The sequence below is a fragment of the Stenella coeruleoalba genome (genome assembly GCF_951394435.1).
Source record: "Stenella coeruleoalba genome assembly, chromosome: 8".
NCBI classification, from domain to species: domain Eukaryota; kingdom Metazoa; phylum Chordata; class Mammalia; order Artiodactyla; family Delphinidae; genus Stenella; species Stenella coeruleoalba.
The window spans coordinates 93071861-93096942 of record NC_137154.1 but is presented as its reverse complement, the minus strand read 5'-3'; the positions used below and the strand labels follow the sequence as shown (position 1 = coordinate 93096942).

General features: G+C 40.6%; 1 long non-coding RNA gene across 1 annotated transcript in view; it reads left to right on the top strand.

Annotated features, from left to right (window-relative positions):
* Positions 1-25082, top strand: part of LOC307190329 — a 44770-nt gene that overhangs the window by 994 nt on the left and 18694 nt on the right. The window contains exon 3 of the long non-coding RNA XR_013829463.1: positions 6525-6629. This is a non-coding gene — a long non-coding RNA (uncharacterized lncRNA). The remainder of the gene's footprint in view (positions 1-6524; positions 6630-25082) is intronic.

Here is a 25082-nt window from a genome sequence, read left to right as displayed (position 1 = left end):
GGGATAAATCCATAGGCTCCTGAATTTCTTCAGTTTTAACACTCAACACACTTTAATGTAATTACTACTTCAATACACTGTCTTCCCTGCTATACTCTAAGCTCTGAGGGAGCAGAGACCTTGTTGTGTGGATTCCCAGCACCTGGCATGCTGCCTGATGCATAGCAGACACTCATTAAGTATTGCTCAACCAGGAATGAATGATCAAGCGTTGAATTTGTGCCTATGTGGAACCTATGAACTATCTTTATACTTACTTGTTTTCAACTTTTTAATTAATAAACATAAACAAGGGAAGTGTGCCCCAGGGAACACTAGAGCTGGTTAAATTAGCCTCTGCTAATATTTGAATACCTCTGTGGCTCAGGCAGTTTTTAGTGTTTTGGCAAAATCTGAATGTCACCGAACCCTGAAATTTATTGATGTTGTCTCCTAATATGTCTGTTTTAGCTTTCTAAATATTTCATTTAAACAATGCAGGCGGTAGAGTGGAAAGGACCCTAAACTAAGCTTCAGGGTACCCTGGGTTCTTCTCTGAAGGCTATTGCTCACTTTACTTCTTTGAGCCTTTGTTTCTTAATGTGTAAGGTGAAAGGGATGGACTAGGTCATTGCTGAGGTTCTTTTTAGCTCTAAGCCTCCACTATCCCCTCAGTTCCTTGCAGGAACATAATTCTGGGGCATACAACGCTATCTCACTCCTCACTTCCCACACACAACCTCCCCTTCCCCTGGGCCCCATTCAGGGTCTGTGTTTTCCATACAGTTTTCCATATCACCATACAGCTGGTGATAGGTAAAAATAGCTGTTTTCTGACTATGAGACAAATTGACTGAAAGCTATCAGGAGAGCTTGCTCTTCAAGTTGTCTTTCCATTAATGATGATGGGTTTAATGATTCCATCCGGATTCTTTCTGGTTTCGCTCATGACTGCATGCTAACCCAAAGGGAGGAAATATAGAAACCCTGACAAAAGGTCTATGGACTGATTGGTGTAACGTAAACATGATCAAATGTAAACCTAGGACGTTGAGAATGAGTGTCAAAACACCACCCAAGTGGCCTGGAATTTAGGAGACTGTTTGACATTTCATCACTTACAGTAATTAAACTGGGAGACTTCAGGGGACCTGGCATTTCAGATATGAAAAGAAGGAAGAAAAGCTATGTGGACTGAGAATGGACACACAGTGTGAATTCAGGGAATTTCTGTGGGTAGAATGCAAGGTCTGATGGTTTATAGAAAAAGTTTCAGAGTTTTATTTATTGTTAAAACAACATTAAGAAATGTTTCAACAGGAAAAATTTTTTTCACTCCCATTCTTACAAATTAACACATTTTCATTTGCCTCGATTTATTTCAATCAGTAACCATATGGTCAGTAAGTATTTTATTTCTCAATTTTAAGATCTTTGTGGTCAGGTCAAGATATTGTTAGAAATAATGTAAAGACAATGGAATATTACTCAGCAGTAAAAAGAAACAAAATTGAGTTATTTGTAGTGAGGTGGATGGACCTAGAGTCTGTCATACAGAGTGAAGTAAGTCAAAAAGCGAAAAACAAATACCGTATGCTAACGCATATATATCAAATCTAAAAAAAAAAAAAATTGGTACTGATGAACCTAGTTGCAGGGCAGGAATAAAGATGTAGACATAGAGCATGGACTTGAGGACATGGGGTGGGAGAGGGAAGCTGGGATGAAGTGAGAGTAGCATCGACATATATACACTACCGAATGTAAAATAGTTGGCTAGTGGGAAGCAGCAGCATAGCACAGGGAGATCAGCTTCTTGCTTTGCGATGACCTAGAGGGGTGGGATAGGGAGGGTGGGAGGGAGGCTCAGGAGGGAGGGGATATGGGGACATGTGTATGCGTATGGCTGATTCACTTTGTTGTACAGCAGAAACTAACAGTATTGTGAAGCAATTATACTCCAATAAAGATCTATTAAAAAAAAAAAGAACATATTATATAACAACATTTTTGTCTTCCCAACTGAAAATTGTTAATTTGTCATATTCTTATATTTTTTTAACTGTGTGTGTGTGTGGGGGGGGGGGGTTTAATATCATTATAAACTCATGGATTGAAACACATTTGATATGTTTCATTCATTGCAATTATTTTTCTTATTGATAACCAGATTGCCCCAAAATAATCCCATTCAAGTTGGCTCCTGAGTCATTTTGACATGACCAAACATTGATCCGCTTTCTGTCACTTTAGTTTTGCTTTTTCTACAATTTCAATAAATAGAATCATAGAGTAGAGTCAACTTTTGTTTCTGGTTTCTTCCTGTTAACATGATATGTTAAGATTCATCCATGTTGTTGTGTGTACCAGTACATAGTTCACTCCTTTTTTTTGCCAAGTAGTGTTCTGTTGATGGATATTCTACAATTTGTTTATCCAGTCAATAGTTAATGGACATTTGGGTTGTTTCTGGTTTTGCTTATTATAAATAAAATGAGGATGGAAGTTCATGTAGAAATCTTTGTGTGGACATGTGTTTTCCTTTTTGGATCTCTTGGACCTAGGACTGGAAATGCTGAGTCATAGGACAAGTGTATGTTTAGCATTATAGTAAACTTCCCATCTGTTTTCCAAAGTGGCTTATCATTTTACACCCCCATCAGCAGACTGTGAGAGTTCCAATTGCTCTGTATCCTTGGCAATACACAATATTATCAATTAAAAAAACTTTAGCCATTCTAGTTGTTATGATATCTTATGGTGGTTTTAATTTGCATTTCCCTGATGATATTAAGCATCTTTTCATATTCTTTTTGGCCATTTATATATCTTCTTTTGCAAAGTGCCTGTTCAACTCTTTTGCCCATTAAAAAATATTAGGTTATTTTTCTTATTACTGAGTCGTAAAAGTTCTTCTATATTCAGAACAAAAGTTCTTTGTCAATACATTTATTTCAGACATTTTTTTCTCCCAATCTGTGGCTTGTGTTTTCATTTTCTTAACAGTGTCTTTTTGTTTGCTTTTTTTTAAATTTTTGTTTTGTTTTTTGGCCATGCCACTCGTCATGCAGGATCTTAACTGGACCACCAGGGAATTCTCTACAGTATCTTCTGAAGAACAGAAGTTTTTAACTTTGGTAAAATACAGTTTATCATTCTCTTTCATTTATGGTGTGTTATTTTTTGTGTTCTATTTAAGAAATCTTTACTATTAGTTATCAATACAATAGAGTTTCTCCCATGTTTTCTCCTAGAAGTTTTATATCTTTAAGTTTTACATTTCAGTTAGTAATCCTTTTTAAGGTAATTTTTGTGTATAGTGTGAAGTAAAGAACAAAGTTAATTGTTGTGCATATGGATGTCTAATTGTTCCGGCGCAATTTATTTATTTGTTTATTTATTTTTGGCTACGTTAGGTCTTTGTTGCTGCGCATGGGCTTTCTCGGCGAGCGGGGGCTTTTCTTCATTGCGATGCGCGGGCTTCTCGTTGCGGTGGCTTCTCTTGTTGCGGAGCACGGGCTCTAGGTGCATGGGCTTCAGTAGTTGTGCCGCACAGGCTCACTAGTTGTGGCTTGCAGGCTTAGTTGCTCTGCGGCATGTGGGATCTTCCCGGACCAGGGCTTGAACTCGTGTCCTCTGTATTGGCAGGTGGATTCTTAACCACTGCGCCACCAGGTAAGTGCTCCATTGAATTATTGACATCTTGGCTGCTGTATTGTAAGACAATTGGCTATATATGTGTGGGTCAATTTTGGACTTATATTCTGTTCCATTTATATTTATGTCTATCTTTATATCAATACCAGACTATCACAATTTCTGTAACTATATAGTTACTCTTGAAATCAGATAGTGTAAGTCTTCTAGCTGTCTTCTTCAGAATTGTTTTGACTATCCTAGGTCCTTTGCATTTCCATATAAATTTTATTTAATTAATTAATTTTGGCTATGCTGTGTGGCTTGTGGGATATTAGTTCCCCCACCAGGGATTGAACCCCAGGCTCCCCAGCAGTGAAAGCACTGAGTCCTAACCACTGGACTGCCAGGATATTCCCTCCATATAAATTTTAGAATCATGTTCTTGATTTCTACAAAAAGCCTTTTGAAATTTTGACTGGAATACATTGAATACATATTTAGGGGAGAACTGAAAACAACATTGACTCTTCTGATTCATGAATACTGTTTATTGTGCCATCATTTTAGATCATCTTTAATTTTTCTCAGCAAATTTTGTAACTTTCATTGTACAGGTCTATATATTTAATAAATTTATCCTTAAGTACATATATCCTTCACATTCATAAGAACATTTTTCTGAGGTCTTAGAGAACACCCCATTTTTGGGAACCCTACAATAGCATTTACTCTCTGATTAAATGTACCTGAAAAATTTAAACAATCAGCTTGATATCTGTAATGAATGTAACAATGTGCTTGAGAAGGAGTTAAGAACCTCAATGCCAGGCCAAAATACACACCCCGTCTAGACATCTGGCTAAGTGCTTTGCTTTCATTGCCCACCAACCTTCAAGATAGTTTCATTCAAATTTCCACCTCATTAAAAATGACAAATCCTTATATCATGGATTTTTAGGGTCTCTCTCAAGATAAAACCCTGAGTTCTGAGTGCCAATAGTCCATGGCTGTTTCTATCACAATGTCTACCTTTCTCTTACCCATGTGTTTACAAGTCTCTCTCCCTGACTAAATGAGTTCTTCTGGGGTAGGAGCCTTGTTTGCTTGTAACCCCAGTACCAGGAAGTGCCAGGCATAATAAATATTTTTTGGTAAATATTTGATGGATGAATAGTCAAGGTTAATTTTCAGGTCTCAAGAAAGAAGACCGTTAAAGCTGAGGCGAGCAGATGGTGGAAGCGAGGTCAAGAATAGGAATCAGCACCTGGAATCCTAAAAGGCTGCAGTGCAGTGGGAAGTTGGAACACAGGAGGTAACCGGGCATCATCCAAATTAGTTCTGGCAGACAGTTTCTTGCATCTTCTTGTATGTTTTAAAAAGCTGGATATTCTTAAAGGCAATGTCCAAGTAATTGACAAAGTCATCTTAGGCCCACTGAATTTCTTTTCATTTCAGTAGATATTTATTTAATTCTTACTTATGTGTCAGGCACTCTGCTAAACAATGGGGAGAAAAATGAGTAAGGTAACATTTCTCTCCTCAAGGAACTCACTATCTAGTGATAGTGAGGACAAATGATTCTAATACAATACACAATGATAGAGGAGAGAATTGAATGTTCTAAGAAGTGGAAGGAGGAGGTGGGGTGGTTAGAAAAGGTGTCTAGGAGAAAATGATGCCTGATCTGAATTTTTTTTAAGACAATTTTTAAAGAGCACTTTTAGGTTCACAGCAAAATGAGAAGAAGGTATAGAGATTTCCCATATACCTCTTGCCCACCCACATGGACAGCCTCCCCTACTATAACAGGATGGTACATTTGTTACAATTGATGAACCTACATTTAAAAATTTTTAATTTATTTATTATTATTTTTTTAACATCTTTATTGGAGTGTAATTGCTTCACAATGGTGTGTTAGTTTCTGCTTTATAACAAAGTGAATCAGCTATACATATACATATATCCCCATATCTCCTCCCTCTTGTGTCTCACTCCCACCCTCCCTATCCCACCCCTCTAGGTGGTCACAAAGCACGGAGCTGATCTCCTTGTGCTATGCGGCTGCTTCCCACTAGCCATCTATTTTACATTTGTTAGTATATATAAGTCCATGCCACTCTCACTTCATCCCAGCTTACCCTTCCCCCTCCCCATGTCCTCAAGTCCATTCTCTACGTCCTGCCCCTAGTTGATGAACCTACACTGACACATCATAATTACCCAAAGTCCATAAATTGCATTAGGGTTTACTCTTGGTATTGTACTTTCTGTGGGTTTGGACAAATGTATAATGATATGTATCCAACATTACAATATCACACAGTGTTTTCACTGCCCTAAAATTTCTCTGTGTTCCACCTATTCCTCCCTACCCGCTCCCTCTCCAAACCCTGGCAACCACTGTCTTTTTTTTTAATGCCGCCATAGTTTTGCCTTCTCCAAACATCATGTAGTTGGAATCATACAGCATATGGCCTTTTCAGATTAGCTTCTTTTACTTAGTAACATGCATTTAAGATTCCTCCATGTCTTTTCATGGCTTGATAGCTCATTGCTTTTCAGTGATAAACAATATTCTATTGAATGGATATACCATTTGCCTTTTGAAGAATATATTGGTTGCTTCCAAGTTCTGGCTATTATGAACGAAGCTGCCTTAAACATCCATGTGCAGGTGTTCATGTGGACCTAGGTTTTCAACTCATTTGGGTAAATACCAAGAAGCATGATTGCTGGGTTATATGGTAAGAGTATGTTTAGTTTTGAAGAAACCACCAAATGGTCTTCCAAAGTGGCTAAACCATTTAGCATTCCCACCAGCCAATGGCATATTCTTCTCAGCACTTGATGTTGTCGGTGTTCTGGATTTTGACTTTTTTTTTTTTTTTTTTTTGATCGCACAGTTCAGCATGCAGAACTACCCCCACCAGAGATGCAACCCGCAGTAGAAGCTCAGAGTCTTAACCACTGGACCACTAGGAAGTCCTGGATTTTGACTATTTTAATAGGTATGTAGTGATAGTCTCGTTGTTTTATTTGCAATTCCCTAATGATGTATGATGTGGAGCATTTTTTCATATGCATATTTGCCGTCTGTATATTTTCTTTGGTAAGGAATCTGTTAAGGACTTTGGCCCATTTTTAAAATCAGGTTGTTTGTTTCTTTATTGTTGAGTTTTAAAAGTTCTTTATATATTTAGGATAACAGTCCTTTATCAGATGTCTTTTGCAAATATTCTCTCCCATTCTGTGGCTTGTCTTTTTAGTCTTTTGACATTGTCTTTTGTGGTACAGAAGTTTTTATTTTAATGGAGTCCAGTTTATCAATTATTTCCCTCATGGACTGTGCCTTTGGCATTGTATTTTTTTAAATTTATTTAGTCATTTATTTTTGGCTGTGTATTTTTTTAAAAATTTATTTAGTCATTTATTTTTGGCTGCGTTGGGTCTTCATTGCTTTCTCTAGCTGCGGTGAGTGGGGGCTACTCTTCGTTGTGGTGCACGGGCTTCTCATTGCGGTGGCTTCTTTTGCTGTGGAGCATGGGCTCTAGGTGTGCAGGCTTCAGTAGTTGCAGCATGCAGGCTCAGTAGTTGTGGCTCACAGGCTCTAGAGCGCAGGCTCAGTAGTTGTGGTGCACGGGCTTAGTTGCTCTGCGGCATGTGGGATCTTCCCGGACCAGGGCTCAAACCCATGTCCCCTGCATTGGCAGGCGGATTCTTAACCACTGCACCACCAGGGAAGTCCCTTGGCGTTGTATTAATATCTAAAAGATCATCTAGGTTTTTCTTCTATGTTATTTTCTAGGAGTTTGCATTTTTCTTTATCTTTGGTTTTCTGTAGTTTGAAAATGCTATGCCTAGGTGTAGGTTTTTTACATCTATATTTCTCGTTGTTCTCCAATCTCCCTGGATCTGTGATTTTGTGTCTGACATTAATTTGGAGAAATTCTGAGTCATTATTGTTTCAAATATTCCTCTTGTTCCTTTCTCGATTTCTTCTCTTTTTGTTATTTCCATTATGCATATCTTATACTTTTTGTAGTTGTCCTACAGTCCTTGGATATCCTATTCTGTTTTTTTCAATCTTTATTCTCTGTGCTCTTCAGTTTTGGAGACTTCTATTGATACGTCCTCAAGCTCAGAGTTTCTTTCCTCAGCCATGACCAGTCTACTAATAAGCCATGAAAGACATTCTTCATTTCTGTTACAGTGTTTTTGATCTCTAGCATTTATTTTTGATTCTTTCTTAGAATTTCCATCTCTTTTCTTACATTACCCATCTGTTCTTGCATGCTGTCTACTTTATCCCTTAGAGTCCTTAGTACATTAATCATAGTTGTTCTAAATTCCAGGTCCGATCATTCTAACAACTCTGGTTAGATGTCTGGTTTCGATGCTTGCGCTATCTCTTCAAATTGCGGTTTGTTTTTTTTTTTGCTTTTTAATATGCCTTTTAATTTTTCTTGATTGCTGAACATGATGTACTAGCTAAAAGGAACTGCTATAAAGAGGCCTTTAGTAATGTGATGGTAAGGTATGGGGGGAGTGGAAGCATTGTGTACCTGAACTGAGTCTTAAAGAATAAATAGGAAGGACTTCCCTGGTGGTGCAGTGGTTAAGAATCCACCTGCCAATGCAGGGGACACAGGTTTGATACCTGGTCTGGGAAGATCCCACATGCCACGGAGCAACAAAGCCTGTGTGCCACAACTCTTGAGCCTGCGCTATAGAGCCCGTGAGCCACAACTACTGAGCCTGCGTGCCGCAACTACTGAAGCCTGCACACACAGAGCCCGTGCTCTGCAACAAGAAAAGCCACCACAATGAGAAGTCCGCGCACCACAAGGAAGAGTAGTCCCCGTTCACTGCAACTAGAGAAAGCCCGCGTGCAGCAATGAAGACCCGACACAGCCAAAAATAAATAGATTAATAGATTAATTAAAACAAAAGAATAAATAGGAATTGCCAGGTATAAAGCAGAGAGGGTAAAGGAGAGAAGTAAGGGGCCAGCAAGATTAAAGGCTTGAAGAGAAGAGGCAGCAGGAGAAAAATCTCCCTTGCTTAATATCTCTCAGGAGTAAAATATTATGGTGATAACTTCATATTAGCGGTCTCCTTCACCAGATTGGGATCATGCCTGACTCAGCTTTATTTTCTTCACTTTGACTAACACAGAGCATGGATTCTGTGTACAATGCGCTGTAAAACTAATAAATAATAATTTCCCAATGACATGGGACCTCTCTGCTGTCAGAGAATCACCCTGGACAAGCATAAGCTGGGCCTGGGGTCACATAAGTCCAGCCTCAGTCTTATACTGGTAAATAAATTAGAATTGCCTCAAATCATGGATGGTCCTATTACCACTATTCTTTCTACTATTACAGCTATCACATCATCTATCTAGCTAGCTAGCTAGCTAGCTATATCTATATATTTACATATATTTATATACAGATATATATAGATGGTAGTTTATATATATTATGTACTGCTTATGTATACATATAATATATAAAAATATATAATTTATATACACACATATAATTACGACTTCAAATTTTAAAATTACTTTCATATACATTATCCTAGTTGATCCTACTATATTGATCCTAATACTACTATATTATGACTACTGTAAATAGAAAAGAGAGAAGTAACAACAAAGAGATTTTAGTCAATCAAATAGTTAACAAATAGTTATGTGTCAGACTGTGCAGGCCACCTCAGGGATACAAAAGGCATATTGAAATAACAGAATTCATAGATAAAAGGATTATTTGGTCCAGCTGTCTCATTTTATAGACAAGTACTACAGGTACGGGAGGTCAAACTTTTTGGACCCTGCTTACAGACTCCAGGATTTCATAACAATCTAGTAGTAATGCTAAAATGAAAACATGTGAAACAATTCAAAAGCAATTAGGCAGTGAATAGTATCGTCCTGACAGAAGGGGAAAAAATCCGTGAAGAAGTAAGATGACAGAACTAAGTATCAGACACAGTCCTGGGAACTTCCATATGATCTTTATTAATCCTCAGAAAACACATCATCATCATCATCATCGCCATTTTATGATAAAACTAAAGCTGAAAGAAGTCAGGTAATTTATCAAAAGCCCCACAGCAAGTGGTGGATCTGGAATTCAGAGCCAGTTCCTTCTAAATCCAACACTTACGTTATTTAAACTTTTAACCACTGAAGTAGAACAGGCACGGCCTCTGTGTGGGATGAGAAAAAGCTTTTCAAAAGTGCTGAAAAGAAAAAAGTGCTGAAAAAAAAAGGAGAGTAGGATCAAAGTAAGCAGGGCATTGCAAAGAGGAAATTGTTACGTAGATAGGCAATAGGGAACGTTTGCAGGCACTTAAGTATAAGGAGTAACATAATCATTATCGGGGAACTTGAAAGTTAGAAGGCATCTCAGGTGAGAAGTCATGTAGAAATCTATTTATAGCACAACTTACAGATATTTACTCAAATTCTGATTTAAGTAGTCACTTGACAGGGAATTTTCTTCTAAGGCCAGCGTATTACTCGCCAGCCCTAATTATTGATAGCTCTTTGGTAAGCATACTTTGTATTTCTTCAATCAAAAGAACATAACAGCTCAGGACCAAGCTCAGAGCTTTGTGGCTCACTGCTGGAGATCTTCTAAGTTAAATCAAAGGCAAGAATCCACACCTGTGCATCCACCCATTCTTTCACAATACTCACTGAATGTTTCTGTGTGCTGGTCGCTTTCTAGCGGATGGGGCTACAGAGCTCTCTGCCCTCTTGGAGCTTCACTATGCCCTCTTACTTGATAGGATTTTCAGTATCACCAAACCATTTTGGATTTTTGTGCCTTCCCTCCTAACACACCAGACTTGTTAAAAGAGTTCTTTCTTTTTAACACTACATTGGGGTCACAGAGTAAAATTCTCCAACTGCCATCTGTTTATGTCAGCTAAGTACCATAAAGAAGTTTCCACCATAATGATCCTCTGGAGCTAGGAAAACTACCACGAGACCTAAATCTTTGGCTGGTCATTAACGTCTAACTATGGTCTTTATTTCTTGTGGTGAAATAACATGCCTTTCCTTGCCTAATCCCTTCCTGGTGTGTATCAACATTATTTAATGTCTTCTAATTCAGTCATTTTTTATTTTATTTATTTATTTATTAAAAAAAATTTTTTTGGTTGCATTAGGTTTTTGTTACTACATGTGGGCTTTCTCTAGTTGCGGCGAGCGGGGGCTACTCTTCATTACAGTGTGCGGACTTCTCATTGCAATGGCTTCTCTTGTTGCAGAGCACAGGCTCTAGGCACGCAGGCTTCAGTAGTTGCAGCATGCAGCCTCAATAGATGTGGCATGCAGGCTCAGTAATGTGGCGCAAGGGCTTAGTTGCTCTGCAGCATGTGGGATCTTCCCGGACCAGGGCTCGAACCTGTGTCCCCTGCGTTGGCAGGCAGATTCTTGACCACTGTGCCACCAGGGAAGTCCTCAGTCACAGGGCTCGAACCTGTGTCCCCTGCGTTGGCAGGCAGATTCTTGACCACTGTGCCACCAGGGAAGTCCTCAGTCACTTTTAAAATAAATATGCCTATAAACATTGAACTTTAAAAAATCTTACTTATTTATTCCATTCACTCTGCTGTTGTAGATAGCCAGTCAGCCAGAGGTATTAGTGCAATTTTCAAGGACTTAAGCTAAAATTTCTAAAATAAGGAAATTATCTAAGATCTTTATCAAAACCCTCTAGGATCCACCCACCTCTGTTACTTTTTTCATTAAGGTCTCTTGATTCCAGGTTCGAACTACACTCTTTTTAAAAAAAATTATTCTATTGAAGTATAGTTTATTTACAATGTTGTGTTAATTTCTGCTGTACAGCAAAGTGATTCAGTTATACATATATACACATTCTTTTTCATATTCTTTTCTATTATGGTTTATCACAAGATATTTAATATAGTTTCCTGTGCCAACTACACTCTTGAGAGTTCATCAACAGTACCACAGTTGTCTAGCGCCTGTCTCTGGTCCCCTCCTCTTAATTTCCCTGTCTGAGCATAGGTCCGGAAGAGACCTTCCTCTTTCTTCCCCATCTTTCTGCCTTCCCCATCCTAAGTCCCCACATGCTCAGATGCAGGTACTTGGCCCATGACGTTGCCCTTTCCCTTTCTCTCCACCAAAAACTCCTGGGGTTCCTTGGCTCTGATTCTACAGTGCAGTGACTCACTCTCCTTTTCTCTTAAAGTCCAGTTTCCTTATCATGGCTTTGGGTTCCCTTCTCCCTTTTAGGTCCTGAACTGCCTCCCCAGCTTCATCTCCCACCCCTCCAGTCTACACTCCATCTGCTCCACCCTTCCATCTACCTGACTGTTCCCAGGCATTCTCCACTCATGCATTTTCCCTTGTCTTTGCTCTGGCTGTCCTCTGCCTTCAGTGTCCTTTTTACCATCCTTTACCCATGGAAATTCTACTTCTTCTTAAAGCTTTGCTGAGTCCTAATAGCCCTTCCTCTGTAAAGCTTCCCCTGCTTCCCCAGTTAGAACAAATCAGAACTGACTGCAGTTCCCCACTCTGCTTTTATTTTCCAGTGCTACCTGCTCAGGATATCTTTCTTCATGTATAAGTTATCATATTATGTAGGTAAGGACTGTATTCTCAGCAAGGTATCACATTGGAAAACAATTGTTAAATTATTCGATCTAAGGTGTTAATTAGCTGATTAAGTTTAACTTACAAATATAGGAGGCAGGTAATCACAGTAGACAGACTATATCATTGAGAGTCAGGAGACCTGGATTTGGATCTCAGCTCTGATTCCTCCCTTTATCGCTCCTGACCTCCCTTTCTTCCTTCCCAAAATGAGGTTGGCAAAGTAAACACCAGCCAGGTCATGCAGGGCCTTGCAGCCCATGCTAACTGTAAACAGGAATCATTAAAAGATCCTAAGGAGAGGATTGAGAAGATCAGGTTTCTGCTTTGGAGGGATTTTTGGTTGGTTGGTTGGTTTTTGTAAAATATACATAACACTTACCACTTTAATTATTTTTAGGTGTACAGTTCAGTGGCATTAAGTACATTCACATTGTTGTGAAACTATCACCACCATCCATCTCCAGAACTTTTTCATCTTCCTAAAGTTAGATTCGGTATCTATTAAAAAATACCTCCGCATTCTCCTCTCCCCCTACCCCTGGCAACCACCATTCTACTTTCTATCTCTATGAATTTGACTCTTCTAGGTACCTCATATGAATGGAATCATACAGTATTTGTCCTTTTGTGTCTGGCTTATTTCACTCAGCATAATATCTTTAAGGTTCATCATGTTGTAGCATGTGTCATAATTTCCTTCATTTTTAAGGCTGAAGCATATTCTATTGAATGTATATACAAAAAACCCCCTCATGTTTTGTTTATCCATTCATACATCAGTGGACATTTGTGTTTTTTCCATCTTTGGCTATTGTGAATAATGCGCCTATGAATGTACAAATATCTGTTCAAGTCTTTGCTTTCAATTCTTTTGAATACATACCCATGAGTAGAATTGCTGGATTGTATGGTAATTCTTTTGTTTGTTTGTTTGGACGTGCTGCACGGATTTTAGGATCTTAGTTCCCTGACCAGGGATTGAACCCGGGCCCTCAGCAGTGAAAGTGCGGAGTCCTAAATACTGGACCACCAGGGAATTCCCTAATTCTTTAATTTTTTGAGGAACTGCCATACTGTTTTTCACAGTGGCTTCACCATTTTCCATTCCCATCAGCAATGCACAAGGGTTCCAATTTCTGCATATCTTTGTCAACACTTGTTCTTTTCTTTCCTTTTCTTTCTCCCTTCCTTCCATCCTTCCTCTTTCTTTTTCTTTCTTTCTTTCTTTCTTTCTTTCTTTCATCTCTCTCTCTTCCTTTCTCCCTCTCTCCCTCCATCTCTCCCTCCCTCCTTCCCTTCCTTCCTCTTCCTTCTTTCTTCCTTCCTTCTTCCTTCCCTTCTTCTTTTCCTCTTTTACTTTTCTTTTCCCTTTCTTCTTTCTTTTCTTTCTTTCTTTCATCATCCTAATGAATGTGAAGTGGTATCTCATTGTGGTTTTTTTTTTTTTTTTTTTGCAGTACGCGGGCCTCTCACTGTTGTGGCCTCTCCCGTTGCTGGAGCACAGGCTCTGGACGCGCAGGCTCAGTGGCCATGGCTCACGGGCCCAGCCACTGCGCAGCATGTGGGATCTTCCCGGACCGGGGCACGAAACTGTGTCCCCTGCATCGGCAGGCGGACTCTCAACCACTGCGCCACCAGGGAAGCCCCCTCATTGTGGTTTTGATTTGCACTTCCCTAATGATTAGTGATGTTGAGCATCTTTTCATGTGCTTATTGACCATCTGTATATCTTTTTTGGAGAAAAAGTCCATTCAAGTCCTTTGCTCATTTTTAATTGGTTTGTTTGTTTTTCTGTTGATGAGTTGTAGGAGTTCTTTGTATTTTGGATATTAATCCTTTATCAGGTATTTGCAAATATTTTCTCCCACTCCATGGGTTGTCTTTTCACTCTGTTGATAGTGTTCTTTGATGCACAAAGTGTTTTGTTTTTTTTTATAAATTTATTTATTTACTTATTTATTTTTGGCTGTCTCGGGTCTTCGTTTCTGTGCGAGGGCTTTCTCTAGTTGTGGCAAGTAGGGGCCACTCTTCATCTCGGTGTGCAGGCCTCTCACTGTCGCAGCCTCTCTTGTTGTGGAGCACAGGCTCCAGACACACAGGCTCAGTAGTTGTGGCTCATGGGCCTAGTTGCTCCGCAGCATGTGGAATCTTCTCAGACCAGGGCTCAAACTCGTGTCCCCTGTATTGGCAGGAAGATTCTCAGCCACTGCGCCACCAGGGAAGCCCCACAAAGTGTTTTTAATTTTGATGAAGTCCAATTTATTTATTTTTTCTTTTGTTGCCTGTGGTTTTGGTGTTGTATCCAAGAAATCATTGCCAAATCCAATGTCATAAAGCTTTTCTTCTAAGAGATTTATAGTTTTAGCTTCTACGTTTAGATCTTTCATCCATTTTGAGTTATTTTATTTTATTTTTTTTTTGCGGTACGTGGGCCTCTCACTGTTGTGGCGTCTCCCGTTGCGGAGCACAGGCTCCAGACGTGCAGGCTCAGCGGCCATGGCTCACGGGCCCAGCCACTCCGCGGCATGTGGGATCTTCCCGGACCAGGGCACAAACCCGCGTCCCCTGCATCGGCAGGCGGACTCTCAACCACTGCGCCACCAGGGAAGCCCCTTGAGTTAATTTTTGTATACGGTGTATGGTAAGAGTCCAATTTCATTCTTTGGCATGTGGATATCCAGCACCATTTGTTGAAAATCCACTTTCTGTTTTTAAAAGATCATTTTGGTTACTTTATGAGGATGCATTGTGGGGGTAAAGGTAGAAGCAGGGAGAAGAGTCAGAAGGGTATCACAGTAGTCCAGGTGAGAGATGATAGTGTAGAGATGATAATGATGTAGAAATATGGTAGATAAAGTAAATAGCAGTAGACATGGAGAAGAGAAAATGGATTTTAAAATATTTTGGAGGTAGAACTGATAGCATCTTCTCATGCCTCGAATATAAGATAGCAGGGAAAGGAAGGATAAAGACTTACTTAAATGTTTGACTTGAGTTTCAGGAGGGATGGAAGTGACTGTGTGAACTCAGTTAAGTCACTTTCAGCTGTCTGAGCCTCAATTAGTTTATTTGCAAAATGGCAAAAATAGTAAAAATATCAACCCCACCATATCACATAATTGAAAGGGTAATATAAGATAATAAATACGAAAAAATTTTGAAACATTTAAAGCAATAAAACAAGTAGGGGCTGATTGCATTTTCGTTGTGGAATTTGGATTTTAACAGAGGGATTCACGGAGACAATAGACTAATTTAACCTCAAGGAATAATAACATTGATGGCGGAATTTCAGACGCTGTAGTTATCACTCAAGCAAAGACCTTTTCTGGTGTCTCTCAAATCACAACATGCAGGTAATTACCGCATTCCCCAGACTTTCTAGTCATACAGTTTGGTCATAGCTCTACTTTACAGAATTGTAATTGAACCAGGGGCTTAATAACAACAAAAGTCACATTTGCACAGTACCTCATAGCTTTAAAGTCCCTTTACCATCTTATTTAATGCTCACTTAACCCTGTGATTTGGTATTATTATTCCTCATTTTCAGATGAGAAAACTCAGAGGTTGAATAACTTGGCCACTATTCGCCAGTAAGTGAAGGACATGTGATTCAAACCAGGTCTTTTGACTCAAAATACTATGTTTCTACTACACCAAGAATGTGAGGCTACACAAATCCTACATTTCGTCTTTTAGATTCCCAAAGGTCCTCATGTTTTTCTTGGTTTGTTTTTCTAAACCCTTGGCAATTGTTGAAACATAAGACACGTGTTTCTCCATCTGGTTTTAGTGCCTTCATAAAATTAATAACGTAAGAGTATGATGGGCCCTTCCATATTAATTGAGAAAATATGACCATCCTACAAATTTTATTGACTTTGTGGTCCCATCATAATGGTATACTTGGGTTTTATCTGAGTAGATCAAGCACTGGAAAATCCATTTACTCACCACGAATAAAGTAGTGTCAGTTCAGTTTGATTTATTTTCTGCAAGTCTGTAAGAGTATCCCTAATTGTAGCAACTGTTGCCCTCAGCTTGCCCCCAGAGGTAGGTATAGAAGACCTTTAAACTGTGGGCAGACTCATATCAGCTGAGGATCTTGTTAAAATGTAGGTTCTGACACAATAAGCTTAGGGTAGGTCCTGTGATTATGTATTTCTAACAAGCTAGTAGATGATACCCCAGCTGTTGGTCCTTGAACCCATATTCTGAGTAGCAAGGACCTAGACAAACCCAGGGGCTACAGTCTCTCTGGTGTTAGTCTTGCTCCAGTGGTGAGTCCTTGGAGCTGAAGCCTACCATCCCAGCTCTAGCTCTATGTGATTTCTGGATTAGTCCTTTAGTTCTCCTCACTGAAACTATAGGCCTATCCTGAACCTCACCATTGGGTTAAGTGACAACCTATACAATTCTTCCCAGACTACCCTTTCTGGGGGCGAGGCCCCATCTCTGGTCCTCCTCATTAGGTTCTGTTTCAAACTAATGGCTTGATTATTAACATTGTCATGGTGCGTTGGTGCTTGCTATCTTGTCTCACCCCGAAGACAGAGCCTCTTGGATCTCAGTGTTGACTCAGAGGGAGACAGGATTTACCATGCCTTCACTGACATTGACCTGAATCACTGGTCACCCTCCACAGGGAGCCTGTCTAGACTCCCTCACCCTGATTCCACTTGTTTCTGGCAAGAGATGAGGTAAAGACTTGTAGGTAGGATTTGACGGGAGCGAGACCGGAGGTAAGAAGGTTCTGAATTAATATGGCAAACTGAGCACATCCATCTAATTTCACTCCCTCTCAAAGCACGACTAGCAATACAGTAATGGTATTTTTAAAAGAAAAAAGACTCACTAGGACAGGAAGAACAGTAGGTAATAATCAAAGCGTTATTAGTTTGAAAGAACAGAGTAGGCTCAATGCCTAACTGGCAGTGGGCAAATCTGAGAGCCAACCTGAATTACATCACAAAATCCTCAGAAGGCACAGGGGTTGACAGCACTAAGTACCTCTGGAACTGGGGGTGGGGGTGGGGCTGGACTAAAATGAGGAGGGTTGTGTGAAAGCTAAGTGCGAAAGATAGATTTCCCACTCCATAGCATTGGTTGAGCCTGTCCCTCATCCCAGGAGAATATTTGAGTTATATTCTCTGGAGAAGGTAAAACAGAGAGGTTCTGGACTGGAGGACGGGAGGCACAGTAAAGCAGGAGGATGAAATGACTCTTCATATACTGAATGCTGGGTACGCAGAGTCCCTAACCTTTTTTCCCACTTGGCTCCCAGAACATACACCTTTACTATCAAGGCAGGTGGTTGAAAGAAATTTCTCTGGGGAATCTTGTTCTCAACAAATGACCTATGCAGTTCACCCCTATAGTGAAGCTCAAAGTCAGCAAGCCCCACGGATGCGCTCAGAGATTTCAACAGATATTTATTTCCTCATTCTTTTTTTTTTTTTGCGGTACGCGGGCCTCTCACTGTTGTGGCCTCTCCCGGTGCGGAGCACAGGCTCCTGACGCGCAGGCTCAGCGGCCATGGCTCACGGGCCTAGCCGCTCCGCGGCACGTGGGATCTTCCCAGACCGGGGCACGAACCCGTGTACCCTGCATCGGCAGGCAGACTCTCAACCCCTGCACCACCAGGGAAGCCCTACTTCCTCATTCTTAACCAAGAGCCAAGCAGAAGCCAAAGTTACCAGATATCTGAGAAAAGACTCTAATATTGAAGACAGAGAACAAAACAAGAAAACGAAACACGAATTTTTTTCCATGATATTTTCACGGGAAAAAATGTAAATTTTTTGATACCTCAAAAAGAGTATCATGGGGACTTCCCTGGTGGCACAGTGGTTAAGAGTCCACCTGCCAATGATGGGGACTCAGGTTCGAACCCTGGTCTGGGAAGATCCCACATGCCATGGAGCAACTAAGCCTGTGTGCCACAACTACTGAGCCTGCGTACCACAACTACTGAAGCCTGCGTGCCTAGAGCCTGTGCTCCGCAGCAAGTGAAGCCACTGCAATGAGAAGCCCATGCACCGCAACGAAGAGTAGCCCCCGCTAGCCACAACTTGAGAAAGCCCACGCGCAACAATGAAGACCCAACGCAGACAAAAATAAATAAATTAGTTAATTAATTAAAAAAAAAAGAAAACGAGGGCTTCCCTGGTGGCACAGTGGTTGAGAGTCCGCCTGCCAATGCAGGGGACACAGGTTTGTGCCCCGGTCCAGGAGGATCCCGCATGTCGTGGAGCGGCTGGGCCCGTGAGCCATGGCCACTGAGCCTGTGCATCCGGAGCCTGTGCTCCGCAACGGGAGAGGCCACGACAGTGAGAGTCCCTCATACCGCAAAAAAAAAAAAAAAAGAGTATCATGGTAGGGAATTCCCTGGCAGTCCAGTGGTTAGGGCTCAGCGCTTTCACTGCCAAGGGCCCGAGGAACTAAGATCCCACAAGCTGCGTGGCATGGCCAAACAAACAAACCAAAAAAGAGAGAGAGAGAGAGAATATATAAGGTGAAGCCCACGTAAAATGTATTGTTGGAGAATGGTGTGGAGATCTTGGACACCAAGATCTAATGGGTGTCCTCGTTGCTACAGGGTGTCATTGCTTGTAGGCCTCTCATAGGACAGAGCTAGGAAATAACCGTATCTGTACCTATATGTGTATACACAACACTATCATCATCTCTCAGTATCTGTGTTAAGCTAAACACGAGTTCATACTAATAGCTCTCACTATAATCCAGTATCACATGGTTCACCCTAGCTTTCCCTCCTTTCCTAACTGTACCCTCTCACTCCAACAGTAAGAAAGCGGGTTCCCATCGTCTGCCATTCATATACTTATTTGTTCATTCCCGGTCTATGCGTAGAGTGGTTTTAGAATTGTTAACCCATACCTCCAAGGAAAACGACTTTTATCAACCTGAGGACAAAGCTTAAGTATAGTTCCTTTTCAGTCTTCCAGTTTCCAGAGTTTCCAAAGTTACTTAAGTCAGCACCTCTTTTTCCTCACCCACTTCAGTGAAATAATGTCATTTATAATATAGATTCTTTTGTAATAGTCTATATTCCATCCTAGAATCTTCTGTCCTCCTGGTTGATTTTTTAAAATTTTCATACATTAAGATTCAGTCTTTGTGCTATAAAGTTCTACCAGTTTTTATAAATGGGTAGTGTCATGAACAGTATATATTTCAGGAATAAGGTGCAATAAAATATATGAAAAAAACCCTTAGGGTGGGCAAGGGAAGAAGATAAGGAAGAAGCAAATAAATAGATTGTAAATTATTGGCAACGTTCCATTTTTAACGTTAGACAGTGAATTCATTATATAAATAAATAAGACCATACTTGGATCAGGATCAGTGTTAGTAGCACATACATACCGAAGATTATGAATTATGATTATAAGCAAAGTGTATGGACTTCCTATCCCCATCAAGGAGGAAAAGGGGCCTTCTGGTTTCCCCAGATGTTTTAATCAAAAGGATCAGAAACTACCCAAGCATTCCTTGATGGATAAATGGACAAACAGAACGTAGTCTGTGTACAGTGCAATATTACTCAGCCTTAAAGAGTAAGGAGATTCTCTGGAATTCTCTGGTGGGCCAGTGGTTAGAACTCTGTGCTTTCAATGCCAAGGACTTGGGTTCAGTCCCTGGTCAGGGAACTAAAATCCCACAAGGTGAATGGCGTGGTCAAAAAAAAAAAAAAAAAAAAAGGAAATTCTGTCACATGCTACAACGTGGATGAACCTTGAGGACATTATACTAAGTGAAATAAGCCAGTCACAAAAGGACAAGCACTGTATGATTCCACTTACATGAGGTACTAGAGTAGTCACATTTATAGAGATAGAAAGTAGAAAGATGGTTACCAGGAGCTTGGAGAGGGGGATGGGGAGTTAGTGTTTAATAAGTACAAAATTTCAGTTGGGGAAGATGAAAACGTTCTGGAGATGGATGGCAGTGACAGTTGCACAACGATATGAATGCAACTTGCAACTTAATGCAACTGAACTGTGCACTTAAAAATAGCTAAAATGGGACTTCCCTGGTGGCACAGTGGTTGAGAGTCCGCCTGCCAATGCCGGGGACACGGGTTCGTGCCCCATTCCGGGAGAATCCCACATGCTGCGGAGCGGCTAGGCCCGTGAGCCATGGCCGCTGAGCCTGCACGTACGGAGCCTGTGCTCCGCAACGGGAGAGGCCACAACAGTGAGAGGCCCGCGTACTGCAAAAAAAAAGCTAAAATGGTGCATTTTGTGTTTTATATATATTATATTATATATATATTATATATATATAATATAATATATATATATATAATCCAAAAAAAAAAAAGACAAAGACTGAAGAAACAAGTTTGCCCTTCCCCAATAGGAGTCTGAGTGAACTGGTATGTAGGGATTAAGACCATGTCTCCATGAGTTCTTTTACCCCAACATCAAGAGAGCAGAAGGGGTGTAATTCCCTGGTGGTCCAGTGGTTAGGACTCCACGCTTTCACTGGCTTTCACTGCTGTGGGCCCAGGTTCGATCCCTGGTCAGTGAACTAAGATCCCATAAGCCGTGTGGCATGGCCAAAAAAAAATAGAGAGTGCAGGGTGTGCCTGTGTAACTGGTCCGTGCGCTGAACTAAGACCACACAACTCTCAGGTCTTCTATTCACATCATGTGATCAAAGAGGGGATCTCTAACCTTAGACTAACCCCTGGTTTCCTGAGAAATCCCAACTCCTTCAGCAGGTATCAAAGTGGATTCTGCATCTGGTATAAATGTGCCCCTCCACCAACAGGGCCAAGAGTGAACCTGAGCTCCTGAGAACTTGATTATAACCTTCCCGTTCCATCAGGCTTTCTACCTACATCATCAGAGAACAAGAGGGGTACATGAACTGGGACTGAGATCTTGAATCCCTAGACTTCCTTGCCTCTATTAACAGGGGTAAAAAATAATACCCAGACACCCACCGCTCCCTATTCCCTAACCACACTGAACAGACTTGAACTTCTGCCTTGAATCCCTTGGAACTAATCCCGTTATGTTTTTGATCTCTGTTTATATCAATCACCATGAAGTTGGGAGAGGCAATCCCTCGTGTGTCCTGGACATCCCTGCAGAGGGTACCAACTGTGAGACATATCCCATGTTATTGAGCAGTTTCGATAGTCAGAGGAGCAACTAAGTAGCTCAAGGTGACCACGGCGTGACTGCTGTTTGCTTGCTCAACTGTACCTTCTGCGGGGAGGGGGGCTGGCTTGTCTGCTGCTTACTATAAAAGATACTGAGGCTTGGGCCTGAAATTCTTAGCTGTGGCACAACCCACTGCATGTGCAGCATCCATCTGGGCCTATTATATCATCCTGTGGGGCCTAAGGGCAAGGGGAATCAGCACAGTTAGGCTGATACTCCTGCTGTTTGCTGTGCTGTAAGAAACTATTTTGCTCTGATCCGTTAAGTTTCAATGTCAACTTTTAGCCACCAAGGAGTTGTGGCAGACCAACCTGCTTGCTTGCCTAGTTATCACCTTTGGAGTCTTGTTACTTCTTGCCTTCCTCAATGAGGTTGGGGTTCTTCCATGACACCCCGTATCCCACATTGGAAGCCCCATAAAGATTGGCATATCCCCTACTCTGTCCCCCCCCAGCCCTCCCAACTCCTAAAATTCTTCCACTATTTACTCTAAATTTTATGATCCATTATCAGCAAAATCACCTATATTCTCAAATATTTCTTGAACATTCCCTTCATCTTTTTGCATTTAAAGTGGTGGCTGTATGTATATACTCCCACGACTGTCATATTATTGGGCCCGGACATCAGGTAGGTGTCCTGCTATTTTCAGATCATTCTCAGTCTTTCCTCCCTGAAAACCCCAAGCTCAGAATCTCATGTTTTCAGACATCACCCACTCTCTGTAATAGCTTCGGGCATCTTCTGATATTCTTCTCATCCCAATATACCCACCTCATGTATTTACTATTTTATTTTATTTCTTTACTTTTTTACTTTCAATGTCATTAGTTTTGTTTCCTTTACTTTTAGATGTCAAAGAAGGAACTGCATATCTATCAGTTCAACTCTCAGATGCAATAAGGCCACCTATGGTATCGTAATAAACTGAAATGTTTTTATTATCTTTTTTGCCTTTCCAAGAGAGGCAGTCTAATGATGAATACCGACCTCAATGCTTACTCACCTTGGGACCTTTCTGAGCATCAGTGACTCATCTACAGAATGGGATAAAACCACCAGGGCAATGAAGAAAATAAAGAGAAAAGCCACAGAACACAGGGTATTTGGTTAATGCTAGTCTACTTGGATCAGAATATTATTTGAGAGGAGGAGGAAAACCCATTTTCTCTTCCCACGTTGGATGATGTGACCCCTGCAGTTTTTAAAATAAATTTATTTATTTATTTATTTTTGGCTGCATTGGGTCTTCGTTGCTGCGCGTGGGCTTTCTCTAGTTGTGTCGAGCAAGGGCTACTCTTCATTGCAGTGTGCAGGTTTCTCATTGCGGTGGCTTCTCTTGCTGCGGAGCACGGGCTCTAGGCTTGCAGGCTTCAGTAGTTGTGGCATGGGGGCTCAGTAGTTGCGGCTTGCAGGCTCTCTAGAGTGCAGGTTCAGTAGTTGTGGTGCACGGGCTTAGCGGTTCGTGGCATGTGGGACCTTCCCAGACCAGGACTCAAACCCATGTTCCCTGCACTGACAGGCAGATTCTTAACCACTGTGCCACCAGGAAAGTCCCACCCCTGCAGTTTTATGAACAAGACTTTAAAGAAGGAATTGACACACTTTTTCTGCCAAGAGCCAGATAGCAAATATTTTCGGCTTTTCAGGCTGTAGGGTCTCAGTGGCAGCCATTCAGCTCTTTCTGCGGTAGTGTTTACTGTTTTAGCTCCTGGCTTACTCTCCAGAATTCCTCCTCTTAATTCTTGGTAATCTCAATACACATGTAGACAATCCTTGTAACATCCTACCTCTCAATTCCTTGACATCCTCTCCTCCATTAATATTGTCCTCCACCCTATTTCCATTGGGTTTTTTTTGGCCACCCACGCAGCATGTGGAACTTCCCCAACCAGGGATTGAACCCGTTCCCCTGGCAGTGGAAGCTCTGAGTCTTAACAACTGGACCACCAGGGAAATCCTCCATCTTATTTTACCAATAACTACAACCTTTCATCATGGCCATGCATTTCCCTCTCTAACCAACTGTCACTCTTTTCTGACCCCACACTCTTTTCAGTACCCTGACACCTGCAATTCTTTAATCCCCCAGGACGTCCTGTCCTCCTACTGCCTTTTCACTATACCTTATTCCCTTTGTGGCCTTTCTTCTTTCTTGATCTAACTTAAATTCCATGATCAGTCACTATATTCAAATCCATGTATATAATCATATTTATTTGGTAATAACCACAACTCTAGATACATAAAAACATTTTACTTGCTCTGAGCAGCTGAAAGTGGCTGGAGAAAAAACATAGCCTAGCTAACTGGTCCCATGAACTTCAAGTGAGTTTCAGTGCTGCCCAGCAACGATGGTATATACCCCTAGTTCATTCATTCATCCACTCTTCTGGATGAGAATTTCATAGCTTCTCTCTCCTCAAAACGTCTTAACTCCCATCCAGATCATGACCTTGCTCCCTATTTTACTGAGAAAGTTGAAGCAACCAGAAGACTTTCACAAACTCCCAACACCACACCTCTCCACCTTCCTACCTATGCTCATAGGTGAACTCTCTGTGCTCCTGCCTTAAGTCAGTCCCTCCACCTGCACCATAGATTCCATTGCTGTCATCTAATGAAGGACATCACTCCAGCAATTGTCCCTTCTCCTTCCTAGTAGTCATCATTTTTCACTCTTTATCGGATAATTCTTTTCAGCATACAAACATTTTCCCTCTTCCTCAAATATTTTTCTTCCAGTTTCTTTGTGGCTAACTCCCTCACCTCCTTCACGTCTTTATTCAATGTCACCACCATCAATAAAGCTTTTGCTGACCACCCACTCCCTGCACTATTGAATCCTTTATCCTGCTGTACTTTACTTTTATCCATCACATTTGTCACTTTCTACCATATTATATTATTTCTTTATTACTTTTATAGTTTATTGTTGGATTCCCCTCATTAGTATTAAGCTTCAAAAAGACAGAGATCTTTGTCTTGCTCACTGATGGATGCCAAGCCTGTAGAACAGTGCCTAGCCTGTGGTAAGAACCTAAGCAAATACTTATTGGAACAATGAATGACCAATCTGAAGCCTAAGAGAAATCTTACCAGAGGACGTAAAACCAGACCTGAATAAAAGGAAAGATCTACCATGCTCTTGGATGGGAAGACTTAACACAACTAAGATGTCACCAACTTACTACATGATTTAAATGGAATTCCAATGAAAATGCCACTTCAATTTTTTAAAAAAATTAGATTCTTATTTTAAAAATATACAAAATAGAATAATATAGTGAGCCCTTATGTCCCTATCACCCAGCTTAAATAATTAGCAACTTATGGCTTTATTTTACTGGCCTTATCCCCCAATCTACATTCCCAGATTATTTATTATAATAATATAATATATATAATAATATAAAATAAATAAATATAAATTGCTTATTTAGAAGAATTTAAACTTACAGAAAAGCTGCAAGAATAGTTCAAGCAACCAAATGAACACCTTAGATTCAACAATTGTTAATATTTTTTCACATTTGCATATTAAAATAAATATATCCTCATCTTCCCATATGAAAATAAAATTACCCGTGTGTTAGAATATATTAGAATAT